The sequence below is a fragment of the Patagioenas fasciata genome, unplaced genomic scaffold (genome assembly GCF_037038585.1).
Source record: "Patagioenas fasciata isolate bPatFas1 unplaced genomic scaffold, bPatFas1.hap1 Unplaced_1, whole genome shotgun sequence".
Lineage (NCBI taxonomy): Eukaryota > Metazoa > Chordata > Aves > Columbiformes > Columbidae > Patagioenas > Patagioenas fasciata.
The window spans coordinates 2,504,215-2,518,959 of record NW_027288510.1 but is presented as its reverse complement, the minus strand read 5'-3'; the positions used below and the strand labels follow the sequence as shown (position 1 = coordinate 2,518,959).

Below are 14,745 nucleotides of genomic sequence, written 5' to 3'. Positions count from 1 at the left end.
TCATGATGTTTGTGGTGTGAAAAATGCCCTTAGTGCCACAAGTCTGTAGGACCTGATGGTTGTAAGGGAACTGATGGGCATCTTCTTCTGCCGTGTGTGTGCGGGGTGCGGGGGGGAGGAGGTGTGTTGCAGGGTGTGCCTGGCAAGCAGGGGGTTCCTGGTGCACAGGACCTCCTCAAAACCTGCACGTGGCAAAATAACACCTGCTCTGTTCTGTAGGTGTCAAGGCTGAGAAGAGAAAGAAAGCGTAGCTGAATTGTAGTGCGTCATCGCCACTGCCAAACACATGTGTACAGTGCACGCGTGCCTCTGTTAGAGGGGACGTGATGTGACACCAGATCTCGTGTTCAAAGAGAGGTGACAGCTGGGTGTATTTGGTTTTCTGATGAGAACAGCTTGCTGCAAGTGCCTGGCCTATGGTGAGGCTCCTGATTGCACAAAGGCAATCCCAGGAACAGCTGAAATGAAAGTTTCCACCTGCTTCCCATCAGATCATACTCAAAGCAGCATTTGCATTGCCCTGGCACCTCAGTCCTCTTTCCAGGCAGGGAGCAGGGCTGGGACAACCTCAGCAGCTCCATCTGCTGATGGGGTTTCTCCCCTGCTGGGTTCCTCACCGCTCGCAGGCTGCTCCACTGTGTGCACCACACACACCGACCCTGACCCAAGCAACCATGGGCAAAGGAGAGCAGCAAATCTTGCTAACAGCTAGAATACCACTTTTCTGTGCTACCGTGGCATTGCTTGCTTTGCCCACAGGCCCTCTGTGCTTTTGAGTGCTGCTCAGCCCCTCCGGAGTGTGACCCTGTGCTGCTGTGCAGGGCAGGAACAGGTTGGTGCATGTCTGTGCTCCCACATGTGTTTCTTCCCTCCAGGTGGATGAGCTGAAGGCCAGGCTGGCAGCCCAAGAAGTGGAGCTGAAGCAGAAGAATGAGGATGCTGACAAGCTGATCCGGGTGGTGGGAGTGGAGACGGAGAAAGTGAGCAGGGAAAAGGCGATTGCTGATGAGGAGGAGCAGAAAGTGGCACTTATCACCCAGGAGGTCGAGCAGAAACAGAAGGACTGCGAGGAGGACCTGGCCAAAGCTGAGCCTGCCCTGGAGGCTGCCCAGGCTGCTCTGAACACCCTTAACAAGGTAGGGTAAAGATTCCCCTGGGAATCCAGTATCTGCCGACTGCATTGGAGCAGGGGGAAATATCATCTGATGGCCCAAATTTTTGGGCGATGTATTCACCCTCCTCCAGCTTCCTCCCAGCTGGTGCATACTGGGTTCTTGGTGTAACTTAGAGTAGCAGCAAGGCTGCACCAAGTTGCCTTTTACTCATGTTTATGGAGAGCAGGAGGAACTGGAGGTGGGTGTTTCGTTTGCACCTCTTCTCCACTGTTGGCTGGCTCCACTGCTCGTTGGTTCTGCCCCACAAGGAAGGGAAGGTCACCTTAGAATCATAGATCCATAGAATCACAGGATGGTTTAGGTCGGAGGGACCTTCAAAGCTCCCCCAGTGCCACCCCTGCCATGAGCAGGGACACCTTCAACAGCTCAGGTTGCTCAGGTCATTCCCCAACTTATACTGGAACCTGGACGGACCTACAATTTATCTTGACTTGAAGTTCACACGGCATCCTGGAGCAGAAAACTCCTGCTGCACCCAGGGCAGAGGAGTGGCCAAGCACCTGGTGCAGCTGGAAAATCAGAATGAATCCCATGATTGCAGCAAGGCAAGGCTCTGTCATGCCTCAAACCATGGCTCAGTCATAGCCCCGTTGGGGGAGAGGAAAACAACTCTCCGTCATCAGGAATGGGTTTGCTGTTTAATTAGCTTTCAGAAAACATGGCTTTGCTGCAGAGATGTGTTGCTTTGGCTCTTGTTCCTGGAAGGGAAAGGACTGTACAAAGGGAAAATGTTTGTCTCCTTATTAGTTTTGGTTTCGTGCTGGAGCTGTAGAATATTTCATTAGGCAAAGATTAGGGAGATGCTGGGATTTTTCTCTAGGGACCTGTGAAGCTGCAGTAGCAGAGCACTGGAAGGCATGGTCTCCTTTACCTGCTGATCGGAGATGCGCCGGAGAGCTTGACCTGCTTACTAATGTGAATAGTCTGCAATATTTGTGTGTGTATATACAGTTTCTCCCCAATTATCTGTCTTCTTTGGGCAGCACTGCTATATGCAACATTAATATGGAAAATAGCGAGAAAAACTGTCAAGTAGAATGCAGCAGTAAATATACATAGTTAGCTACCAAGAAGCTCAGTAAGTATGTGGATACATGGACATTTCTGTGCCAGTGTCACCTGCTAGTTTAAAAGAAGAACAACCATGTCTATTCAGACTTGTATAGTATATGCATAAAATAATTAAGGTAATAAGTATATGGACCATGATGGATGCCCAGCAGGTTATGACAGACCCAGCACAGAGCACCTGCAAAATCAAAAAAAGGCAAAGCCAGATGTGACAGTGAGTTTGAAAACTTAGGAAATCAGGTTTTAGAGACAAAAATGCCCTTTATCTCTTGCAGTGCAATTTGTCTGCGGGCTGTTCCTCAGCACCTGCATCCCCTAAGGAGTGCAGGACGTGGAACTCGGGGGATCTGATGTTTCGACATCCTCATCTCATTTTGGGAGGAGGGAAGGAGGAGATGAAGGCACAGCGACTCCGGGACTGCCTTCCCCTGCCCGTGGGTCTCTGCTTGGCACAAAGCACTTGCAAGAGGAGGCAGAGTTGTCTCTCTGGGCAGCCTGTGCCCGTGTGAGAAGGAGGATGGTGCTTGGCCAGTGCTGCTCAGTCTCCGCACAGGTTACAGAGAGCAGAAAACAGTGACAGTATCAAAAGCAACAAACTTGCCATGCAATTCCCTGCAAGGAATATCCCCCTGGAGATGGTCCAGAGACATCTGAGGATGCCATAGTGGTTCCTGAGGCAGGTGGCACTCGGTGTCAGTGTCCTGTCTGGTTTCCATCCTGGGGATACTCCAGTGTGCAGAAGAAGAATTTAGAGTGATATAAGGTTGTAGCATGGAGGGTGTTGATCTCTTCTCCTGAATAGCAAGCGATAGGATGAGAGGGAATGGCTTCAAGTTGCACGAGGGGAGGTTTAGATTGGATATCAGGAAAAATTTCTGAATGGAAAGGGTTGTCAAGCATTGGAACAGGCTGCCCAGGGCAGTGGTGGAGCCACCATCCCTGGAGGGGTGGAACAGATGCGGAGATGAGGTTCATAGGAACATGGATTAGTGCCAGAGTCAGGTCATGGGTTGAACTTGATGATCTTGAGGGTCTCTTCCAACCAAAATGATTCCATGATTCTGTGATTAAAATGCAACAGATCGATGCCATCAGGGAAAAGGGCAGAGCTCCTTTTACATGGTACTCAAGTTCATCAGCGTGGCGCTCACCATGGGCTTGACTTGTCCTCTTCCCGTGGCGCCAGAAACTCTCACAATAGGGAAGGAAACCAGGCACCCCATGCTGCCCAGGGCTTCCTCCATCTCCTGACCAGGACAGCATCATCCTCCCCTCCACCCAGGGCAGTGGCGTCCCCGTTCCTATCATGCCGTGAAGTGTTCACTTCCTAGGGAAAGAACAACAGCACCCACTCAGCATCCCATTGCCAGCAAGATGCAGGCTGTGAAAGACAGGCTGCTTTGCCAGAGCCCCCCAAGCAGCACCCCCAGCACACGGGGGCTCCGGAGAGGCCACATCGTCCGTGCTGCTCCCGGCTGAGCTGAGCTGGGTGCTGGGGACACAGGAGGGAATGTCGGGCTGCTCGCCTGTGCTCACGGTTGGCTCCGTGTCATCGAGCATGTTAATTAGAGACGTTTCACACTGGAAATGCACACAGCTCCCAAGGGCCTGTTTCTGCCAGCTCGATGATTAAGAAAAGCTCAAAGCAAACGAAGACACATTTAGGAATAGATTCATGGCAGATACCTTTATCTAAAAATGAATGCTCAGAAGTACCAGACTCTCGCACCTTGCTGCCACAGATAGAAACTGATAGAAGCAGAACATCAGAGAAAATAGATTAAAAACTATTCAGAACTGATAGAAACAGGAGCTGACTGAAACTCATAGATTTTCCTTAAACCAGTGTTGAAACAGCCCTTATCCTTGTTTTGACAACAGCGTGTCATCTGAGCACAGCTGAGTTACCCGCGCTGGTTTTTCCTATGCTAAAGCTAAATCGCGTGTGCGTGGAGACAAGATTTAAGATGTCAGCAGATCAAATCCTCAGCACTGCTTTATTGTCACAGTTGCAAGGGTGTTAGGAAATAGGTGCTTTCTCCGCAATTCACCTTTTTTTAACTTAGGTTAAGATTCATCCCACTTTCTATTAGGGACTCACTGAAGCTGCCTGTGTTGACAGTGGAGGAGGTGGATTAGCTGATTTTCTTGTGAGGGGACTGTCTGTTCACCCCAATGACTGCCATCCTGCTAAAGGTGCTTTGTTTAAGTGCCTAAATTTGGGCTGGATGATGGCCCCAGGGGTGCACACAGATAGTTCAACAAGACCTCAGTGCAAGGGTGTCTGGCACAGGGAGTAGTTGAGCACAAAGAGAAGAGCTTCAAGGCAGTTTTAGAGGGGCTGGGGGCAATTTGAAGAGGTTATTATTTGGAAAGTTTTCCTTTTTCCTTATCCTGATCTTCTGAGACGGCAAAAAACCTCCTGCAGCAGGGAAAGGGTGGGAGTGTGGGGAGGAACATGGGGCTGGGCTGGTCCGGGTGCAGGGAACTGAGCACATGTGCTGCAGACATGCACAGCGGTGATTTAGAGGCAAGAATGTTTGGGCTGGAAGAAACCCAATTTATCAGATTGATAGCTTGGGAGCCTGACTCTATTAGTTGCAAAGTAGAAAGCAAACCCATTAATTTTTGTCTAACAACCTTGTTTTCCCGTTTTCAGAAGAATCTGACGGAGCTGAGGTCCTTTGGCTCACCACCTTCAGCTGTCAGCAATGTCACCGCAGCCGTGATGGTGCTGATGGCCCCAGGAGGAAAGATTCCCAAGGACAGGAGCTGGAAAGCAGCCAAAGCCGCCATGGCCAGGGTGGATGGCTTCCTGGACTCCTTGATCAAGTTCGACAAGGAGAACATCCATGAGAACTGCCTCAAAGCCCTTCAGCCCTATTTACAGGATCCCAAGTTTAAACCCGAATTTGTGACCACCAAGTCCTTGGCGGCGGCCGGGCTCTGCTCCTGGGTGGTGAACATGGTGCGGTTCCACGCTGTGTTCTGCGAGGTGCAGCCCAAGCGGCAGGCTCTGAGCAGGGCCAACGCCGAGCTGGCGGCTGCCCAGGACAAGCTGGCCAGTATCAAGGCCAAGATTGCTGTAAGTGCTTGCCCTTCGGTGGGAGCAGTGTAAGGGAAAGGGAGCTGGGGGTCCTGGGGACAGCAGGGTGACCATGAGCCAGCACTGGGCCCTTGTGGCCAGGAAGGCCAATGGTACCTGGGGTGGGTTAGAAGGGGGTGGTCAGTAGGTCAGAGAGGTTCTCCTGCCCCTCTGCTCTGCCCTGGGGAGACCACACCTGGAATATTGTGTCCAGTGGTGGCCCCTCAGTTCCAGAAGGACAGGGAACTGCTGCAGAGAGTCCAGCGCAGCCACCAAGATGCTGGAGGGAGTGGAGCATCTCCCGTGTGAGGAAAGGCTGAGGGAGCTGGGGCTCTGGAGCTGGAGAAGAGGAGACTGAGGGGGGACTCATTCCTGGGGATCAATATGGAAAGGGGCAGTGTCAGGAGGATGGAGCCAGGCTCTTCTGGGTGACAGCCAGTGACAGGACAAGGGGCAATGGGTGCAAACTGGAACACAGGAGGTTCCACTTAAATACGAGAAGAAACTTCTTCCTGGTGAGGGTGGCAGAGCCTGGCCCAGGCTGCCCAGGGAGGCTGTGGAGTCTCCTTCTCTGCAGACATTCAAACCCGCCTGGACCCCTTCCTGTGGAACCTCAGCTGGGTGTTCCTGCTCCATGGGGGGATTGCACTGGATGAGCTTTCCAGGTCCCTTCAACCCCTGACATTCTGGGATTCCGTGACTTGTCACACTGGTCACTGCCTGGGGAGAAATCCTCCACTTTGGAGCAAACTGCTTCTCTGTGCTCACGTGTGGAGTGGGAATCCAAAGATTTTTTTTTACTGCTGCTTTCTACATTTCATCTGTTCTTCGCCAGCCTTGCTTACACCTTGAAAGAAAGGCTAATTAATAATTCTTATTATTCCCACCTAGTTTTTCAAAACGTAATTTACCTCTACACCTGGGTCCTCAGGACACTCATTGTCTCAAACCAGTGTGTTCCTGGGGGGGAAGAGGAACCGGAGGCTCATTCAGAGCACTCACAGCATGTGCTGGGCTGGCTCCCTGCGCTCAGTCCCCGATGATGGGCGTTTTTTGCAGGATGACGACTGCTGAAGTACGAGGCTAAAAGTTTGTCCCTGCACAGCTCCCTGATGGCAAATCTTGTGCATCATCCTTATTTAGTTTTTTGCTAATTAAAAAAAAAAAAAGAAAAAAGGCAGCGCAGCAGGGACATCTTTACCCAGCCTGGCCTGGGATGTCTCCAGGGATGGTTCATCCACCACCTCTCTGGCCAAGCTGGGCCAGGCTCTCACCACCCTCAGGGCAACAATTTCTTCCTCATGTCCAGCCTGAATCTCCCTCCTTTAGTTTAAACCATCACCCCTTGTCCTATCGCAACAGGCCCTGCTCAAAAGTCTGTCCCCATCTTTCTTATCAACCCCATTGACGTATGAAAAGGCCACACTAAGGTCTCCCCGGAGCTTCTCTTCTCCAGCTGAACCCCCCAGCTCTCTCATCCTGTCCTCCCAGCAGAGCTGTTCCAGCCTCGGATCATTCCTGTGGCTCCTCTGGCCCCGCTCCAGCAGGTCCATGTGTGTCCTGTGCTGAGGACCCAGAGCTGGACCAGCACTGCAGACAGCAAAAAAACCCCACAAAAAACCCAGACAAATAAGTCAATAAAATCAAAATACGTAAAAAATATTGACAAGTAAGTAAAAATATTGACTTATTTTGGAGCATGTGCCCCGAAACCTGCCTTTTCTTAACATGCTGTGGATCTGGCATCCTCCTTCATGAGTGAAGGATCCTGTGTGTCTGTGCCTTCGTACTGACACCACAGTGTGTGCAAAATCCCCTTTAAAAACCAACATGTGTTGTCAGCTGGGCTGACAGTTCTGTGTTGAAATATGCGGCTTTGAGATGTGCACTTAGAGAGGGGCAGCGCTGTTCCTGCAGCCCAGCTCGTGCGAGGACTCATCTGTTCCATCTTCGTTTTAGAAAATATATAGCTCTTTTGATGCCTCCTAGGCTTCTTAAAATGCTTACTACACTTTTTAACTAAAAATATTAAAGAAAAGGCTGCAGATTCCTCCAGTAGCCCCTTCCTGCTGCAGAGGTGGGCACAGCACCTGGAGCAGGGCTGGATTTAGAGCTATTTAGCCTCTAATTCTCCCATCTCAGATGTGAAATACAGCACTGGGAAACATTTTTTTATCCCTTTATGGTTCTTGTTTCTGAAGCTTTTAATGTCTGAGCTTTTTCTCTTCTTTCTTTTTTCGAAGAAGTGGGATTTGGTTAAGGAAGTGGCAATCCCCCCAATCTTTGGGGGGATTACTGGTACCTCACCAGCATGCGCTTGCAAAACTGATTGGTTTAGGTGAGTTTTCCCCTCTGCAGATGGGTAATGACACACTGCTCGGCGCAGGGCTGGATCTGTAGGGGTATCCCTGCTTATCAAACTGTGATATCTTGGATACCTTCATTGACGTGAGGCTGATTCATACCTGCTCACAACAGGGCCCTGAGCTGCCGCATATCTATTTTTAGGAATAAATGAGACTATTTGGATTTTCAAAAATACTTATCACTTTGCCTGGGAAGTAAGGTCACTACAAATCTGGGGAGGGTAGATATAGAAGTGAGAGCTGTCCTCCCAGCTGCACACAGATGTGTTTGTGTGTTACTGCAGAGTGGGTCTGGTGGGCATTGCAGCTCTGACCTGTTCTCACAGCTCACGCTCATGTATCAGATTGTGCTTGTGTAATGGGGTTTTATATATAGGAGTGTACGTATGCACACGCATTCATGTACCTGCAGGGACAGAAACTTTTTGTGTTATTAATTCCAAGACAGGTCAAGGAGGGAGCGCTTTGTGTTTTCCAGTATCCTGGAGAGCTGCAGATACTGGAATGGAATGGAATGGAATGGAATGGAATGGAATGGAATGGAATGGAATGGAATGGAATGGAATGGAATGGAATGGAATGGAATGGAATAGAATAGAATAGAATAGAATAGAATAGAATAGAATAGAATAGAATAGAATAGAATAGAATAGAATAGAATAGAATAGAATAGAATAGAATAGAATAGAATAGAATCCTTTTTTATTTTCAGGTTTGTTTCTAGCGTAGCTCAAACAGCGTTAGAGTGATTTACGAGCAGTTTATCCTTAAGCAGTTTGCACTGGGTGGAGATAAAATCTATTATTACTTCTGCCTCTCTTATCAGAAGTGAGATGCTCCAAGTGCTTGTGGGAGCCCTTGATTTGTTTTAGACCTGAGTGTGAGCAGCTCTGGCCAAGCAAAGGGACAGTGTGGGGGGCTCCAGGTGCTTTGGGAGCTTCTGCCCCTTCCCAGCCCTCAAACACTTTGCAGCCGGCCTGCACGTGAGATGGTCCCGCCTGGAGCTGCTTGCGCTCCTCTGTCACAGTGTCCAAGGCAGCTCAGGCAGCTTTAGGAGCAGGATCACTTTATTGACTTCTATGTCATAGTCCTTTCTAGAAAGAGGGCACAGGAGGTGTGTTCTGGCGATGGTTCAAGCCCCAGGAGCCCCTTGGGGTTCTGCGCGCAACTCAGCAGAGCCTCAAGGACTGGACCGAGACCAGAGGGGCTGCAGCATCAGAGAACAAAAGACTTGGTTTTCTTAGCTGCCCTGTTCATAGCTATAGCACCACTCATAGGTGCTTGGCCATAAGGACCCCTTTTCCCAGTTTAAATTCACACCAAATACATTAGTTTTGCAGGTTCTTCGCCTGTGCCCTGCGCTGAGGGTGTGAGTTCCAAGCACACAATGTAACCCAGGACCCGGCTGCTCCGCGCTGCTCCTGCTGCCGCAGGGGGAGTATCTCTCCAGAAGGGTTTGCCTTAAAACTGTGCTGTGATTTTCTCCTTTTATTTTCTTTTCTCATGTACAGCGCCTCAACGAGAACCTGAGGAAGCTCACAGCCAAGTTTGAGAAGGCCACTTCCGACAAACTCAAGTGTCAGCAAGAAGCCGAAGCGACAGCGTGTACCATTGCTCTTGCGAATCGACTGGTGAGTGTCAGCAGATGCAGCTCTGGTGGCATGAATGGGAGGTACCAGGTGCTGCTGAGATGCGAACCACGTGCGCACAGCACGTTACATCCTCTCATTTTTTTGGAATATGTTTCCTGCACTGCAGCAAGTTTCAGTAATGAAAATGATTTTGCATTGGCTGTTTTCATACATCAGGGTAGGCACTGCTCGTATTGCTATACCCTCTTCACAGGTCTCATCTCCTTTTTGTTACTTAAAAGCTTGATCAAGTACTGATGAGCCAAAACTATATTACTCAAAAATCGTATCATTAAAAAAAAAAAAGACAGGAATATGCCAGTAGCTTTGCAGGTTTAGAAATTATGAAAAGTTAATAGTGAAAAGCTCTAAAAAAGCAGCGCATGTCTCCATTATCAGTCCATCGCTATGCATTGCAGTCTATTGTATCTTCAAAATACGCAGCCTCCTAGTCCTCTGCAGGGGCAATGCCCTTGTCACTACTTCACAGATAAGACACTGAGAGATGATGGCTTCTGTTCACACTAGCTGGAGCCCCAGCTCACATCCAGTGCCTTAATTGCCCTTAATGCTTTGCATTTTGGCTTCCGCACTGGCTGTCAGCTCCGAGCGAGCCAGTTCTTCCTCTGAGCAATGGAACAGGGCTGCAGGAGACTGACTGGTGCTTGAGCTCTGCCCTGCCAGGCGGTGGTGTTGGAGCTGGTTCTAGCAGCTGATTCTGCTGACTCAAGCTCCCCCTCTTGCACACAAAGGCACCGTTATCATAGAATCACAGAATCATTTGGTTGGAAGAGCCCCTCAAGATCATCAAGTTGAACAGTTAACCCACCCTGGCACTGCCCCATGTCCCTGAGAGTGTCATCTCCATCTATTCAACCCCTCCAGGGCTGGTGACTCCAGCACTGCCCTGGGCAGCCTGTTCCAATGCCCCACAGCCCTTTGGGGAAGAAATTGTTCCCCAGATCCAACCTCAACCTCCCCTGGTGCAACTTGAGGCCGTTTCCTCTGCTCCTGGCGCTTGTTCCTGGGGAGCAGAGCCCGACCCCCCTGGCTCCAAGCTCCTTTCAGGCAGTTCAGAGATCAGAAGGTCTCCCCTCAGCTCCTGTTCTCCAGCTGAACCCCCCAGGTCCCTCAGCCGCTCCCATCACACTTGTGCTCCAGCCCCTCACCAGCTCCGCTCCCTTCTCTCAACTCTCTCCAGCACCTCAAGGCCTTTCTTGGTGTGAGGGGCCAAAAACTGAACGCATTGATATAATCTCAGTGGAAAGCCCCAATTTTTCCATGTTTTTAAAATATCCGACATGCTAGACCTGCAGGGAAGATGCAGGTGGAGGTCTGGACTTAGGCAGTTGCGTTCCCACATTGCAGCTCTTCATGTGCAGAGCTCCTCCCGTGCCCTGTTTTGGGTGAGGGATATGTGCACAGCTGCCGAGCCTGTCCTGTGACCTGGCAAAACTCACTGAAACGTGTGGCCCCTGCTTTGTGACCTGCAGCCTGGGCCTGCAGCAGCCCTGAAAGGCAAGCGGCCGTGCTGCTCTTCCTCCCAGCGGCAGGGGAGATGCTGTGTTTGAACCGCTCTCTTTCCCAAGAGACTCGGCCTGTATCTCCAGGAGACCATCCTGCCTGCTCTGCCCATCTTCAGGGATGCAGGTTGGTCTCTGTGTTGTTGAAGCTGCTACTGCTGGTGGAGCTGGTGGCAGCTGCATCCCAGTACAAAGGTATGTCTAGAAGTGATGCAGGATTCTCTGATTGGCTGTAATCTGTATATAAAGTAAAATATCTGTTTGCATCTATCCCAATGTAGCATGCAGTGATAAATATAGAAGTCAAATGGTTAAGCTTTTTGCTTTGGACATGCAGAGTTGTGCTCTGTTCCACATTTCGTACTCTCAGACCTTCTTAAGTGACCTTCAGCAAATTGCTTTAGCCTGGATTTTCAGAACTGTTTAGATTTCGGGTGAGTTTTCACAGACACATGAAAAAGGGCAGGAAAGTGTTCCCCAAAAGTGCGGAGTTCACCTGCTGCGTGCTTGGGTACTGGGAAACTTGGGAAAAAAGACCCTTCATCTTGAATATCTGTGTGCCTGCGTTGGAAGAGCCGCGTGCAGCCCGGCTGCGGCACAGGCGGCTGCTTTGCCGACAAATGCGTTTGGGACTCTGAGATGCTCAGATATCCGGGGTCAAAGACAAACAGCAGAAAAGTCCCTTCCTGTGCCGATTTAGATCTGTTTTATGCAACCGCTGAAGGAGTTTTATGCTTTCATGTTCTTCAGGTTAAATCTCGCTGAATGCTTCTGAAGCATTTAATTAAAACAGGAAAGTAGCTTTTTCTTTTGAAAGAGCCATTGATGTTTCCGGGGAGATTTTGAAGGATGAGTATTGCCCTGTGTCTTTCTGCAGACTAACAAAATCACATTGAACGTGTGACATGGAGGTAGATTGTGGCTCACATAGAAGAACCACAAAATAGAAGAAAATATTTCATTAAAAAGAAACATAGAAATGATGGTTGCAATTCTTTTCATATAAATGTGTGTGTGTGTGCTTTACACTGAATACGGCTTAATTTCACCTTGATTAGTACCACTGTAGTGACAGATTGTCACCTGTGATGTATCTTCCTACATGATTTTTTTTAAGTTTGATAATTTCCTTTAAAAGCAACTATTTCAATTCTGAAATCAAGATAAGACATAGGAATCAAGCTTTAGAAAATCTTTCTTTGGTTGCAACTGCATTTTTAGCAATGATCTCTGCACTAGTCTGTGGTCTGACAGCACGGAGTTTGTGTCATGGGCGGTATAACCTCAGTGAAGCAATAGGAATATATTGGCTCTGAAACGTGTTCTTTCCCTTGCTCATGACCTGGGGACGCTCACAGGTTTCTTTCATCTTGAAATGCTTTGGGTGCATTTGGATGCCTTCCAAATAATGAGCGTGCTAGCTGTGATAAAGAAAGGTTTCTAACTGCAGGAAGGAAATGAACTCGTTTTCAGCCAGAGCAGCACAGCCACTGCAGACAAGGACACACAGGGCTCCACAGCTCTGCTTGTGTGGAAAGATGTGGAAGATGTTCCCCGGGGTGCTGCAGCACTGCTCTGTCCCCTGTGAGTGTATCTCCTCCCAGTGCTGCTGGGTGACCCAGCTCCATCTGCCCTTGCCTTCCTTTCCTTCTGTGTGTGTGTGTATTGGTGGGGGAAACATCACTAGGAAGACGATCAGCTGCGAGTCCAAGCTCTGAAGAAAGCCGTGAGAGAAAGAGAGGAGAAAACACAAAAGGAGATGGAGCTTTTGAGGGCTAAGAAGAAACTCAAAGCCCTGAAAAAGGAACACCAGAAGCTCAGCAGCCAAGTGCAGAAGCACTCCATCTTCAAAAACTACCTGGAGGATGTGGTGAAGATCTCCCCACAGGTGAGTTTGGACATGAGAGACAGATCATGGCCTCAGGGAGGGCTGTATGTGGATGTTAAACCTGGAGGAGATAAGGCAAGTCCAGGGAAATCATGACACTTGGTCAAACCCAGAGACCTCAGGTGGGATGGGAGGAGGTTCCCTGCAAGCCAGGTGAGCCAAGGGGACCAGAGTGAGGGGAGGAAAAGCAGAAAAGGAGACAAAAGCTTGAGAAAACCCAAGAAAAAGTGTTAGAAGGGGGAACAGCACAGAGCTGAGGGGCATGGGGACCCCTTTGTGTCACTGTTTCACGTGACATGGATGGTTTGGGAGGAGGGCCAAGCTGCCCAAGAATGGGAGCCCAGGCAGCTGTCGGGAAAGCTGAGCCCTTCTCAAGGGTGTGCGGGCGTCCCTCCCTGCATCGCTCGCACTCCTCCGGCCCGGCTGCCCCACTCCCATGGCTGGGTGACTTGGCCCTGGCAGCTGCACTTGTGCTTTGTTTCCTATCAGAGCACTGGGGGGTGGTACGACATCTCCCCTTGCTGCTGGCAGTGGCAGCTCTGGGACCGGCACAATGGGGCCATCAAACAGGGAATGTGGCGACGCTCACAAACCAACTGGGGCAGCAGGCTCGCCAAGAGGGGAAATCTTTCAGCTGGGGGAGGTGTTGTCCCTGGTCAGGACAGGGTGCCAAACAGCACGAGACTTGCAGTCATGAGGGGAGGGCAGGGGCATTACTAAACCCAGGATCCTTGTGCTGCAGTTTGAGGACATCCAGGACGTCATTTCCCGCTACAAGCTGCTGGTGAGGACGCGCAAGGACCTGCAGCAGTCCCAAGAGAAGGACAGGGAAATGATGGAGCAAGCCAAGGTGCTCCTGGATCAGTACGAGGCAGAGAAAGCAGCTGAGATCCTGCAGTGCCAAAATGAGCTGGAGCAGCTCCAACGACGTTTTGCGCAGGCTCAAAGTGATGTCCGCTTCTGGGTGAGGAACTGCGGGATGGGCAGGGGAAGATCTCCAAGGCCTGGCTGGGTGAAGCCACAGGGTCATGGCAAGGCACAGTGGCAGACTTTGTAATTGGAGGAGATGCCTCATTTCATCCCTGCAGCAGGGGGCTGCAGAATGACAAATGACAGACCAGGTCTGGAGCACGTTATGTCAGGGCTTAAAACAAGTCCAACAGTGACCCAACTGGTGGTCATCTGGGCTGTACCAAGGCACATGAATGTGTAGAAACGCGCGCAGCTCTGCTGGCCTCTGTTCCCTTTGCATCACTCTGAGGGGGCCTTGCCAAATTCCCTTCCTGGATACTCCAGGCTGCAGGAGTTGAGTCCCACCAGGCAAAGCTGGAAAGCGCGTGGTCTGGGCGGGTGGTGGTGGGATGCGCTGCCCCCAGGGTGTCAACTATCGGGGTATCTGGAGGACCCACTGGAATGAGGGGTGCAGGAGCTGGCAGAGAGATGGGGCTGCTCAAGGAGCAGCTGTGGTAGTTCCTGGATCTGCTTCCACCACACCAAGCTGAACCAGCTCCAGCATAGCCCTGGGTGAGGACAGGTTCTTCCTAGCAAAACAAAGGAGTGCGGAAGCCAGGCTCTCCAGCACTGAAGCTAGGGACTAACTGGGGGGACGGGGTGAGGGGGTAACCAGGGGGCTGTGCAAGAAGCCGGGCTGACTGTCGGCAGCCGGAGGAGGGGAGCGCTTTGCTCTGGGTCGGGGGACCCAGAACTGGGGGGACGCAGCAGCTCCGCGCCCCGCCCCGGGGGGCCCACAGCCCCGTGTCGCAGCACTTTGCAGCCGCAGGAAAGCGCCCGGCACTTCCGGTTGATGGGCGCTCTGGTCACGCCCACAGCCCTCGGCTGACAGACGGAGCCCTCGTTTAGTGAAACGCCTGGGAGCGGAGAAGCTTCTGGAGCACTGACCGTATACGGGCCCAGCTCGGATTCCCTTGGGCTTGACAAGGAGGCTGTGGGACCTTCCGGCGGTTTCGGTGCGGGGCTGTGGGCGGAGCGTTGTCCTCAGACTGCGG

The 14,745-nt window shown here is 50.9% G+C and overlaps 1 pseudogene; it reads left to right on the top strand.

Moving 5' to 3' along the window:
* Positions 1 to 14,733, top strand: part of LOC136115910 (dynein axonemal heavy chain 9-like) — an 85,975-nt pseudogene extending 71,242 nt beyond the window's left edge.
* The last annotated feature ends 12 nt before the right edge of the window (positions 14,734 to 14,745 follow it).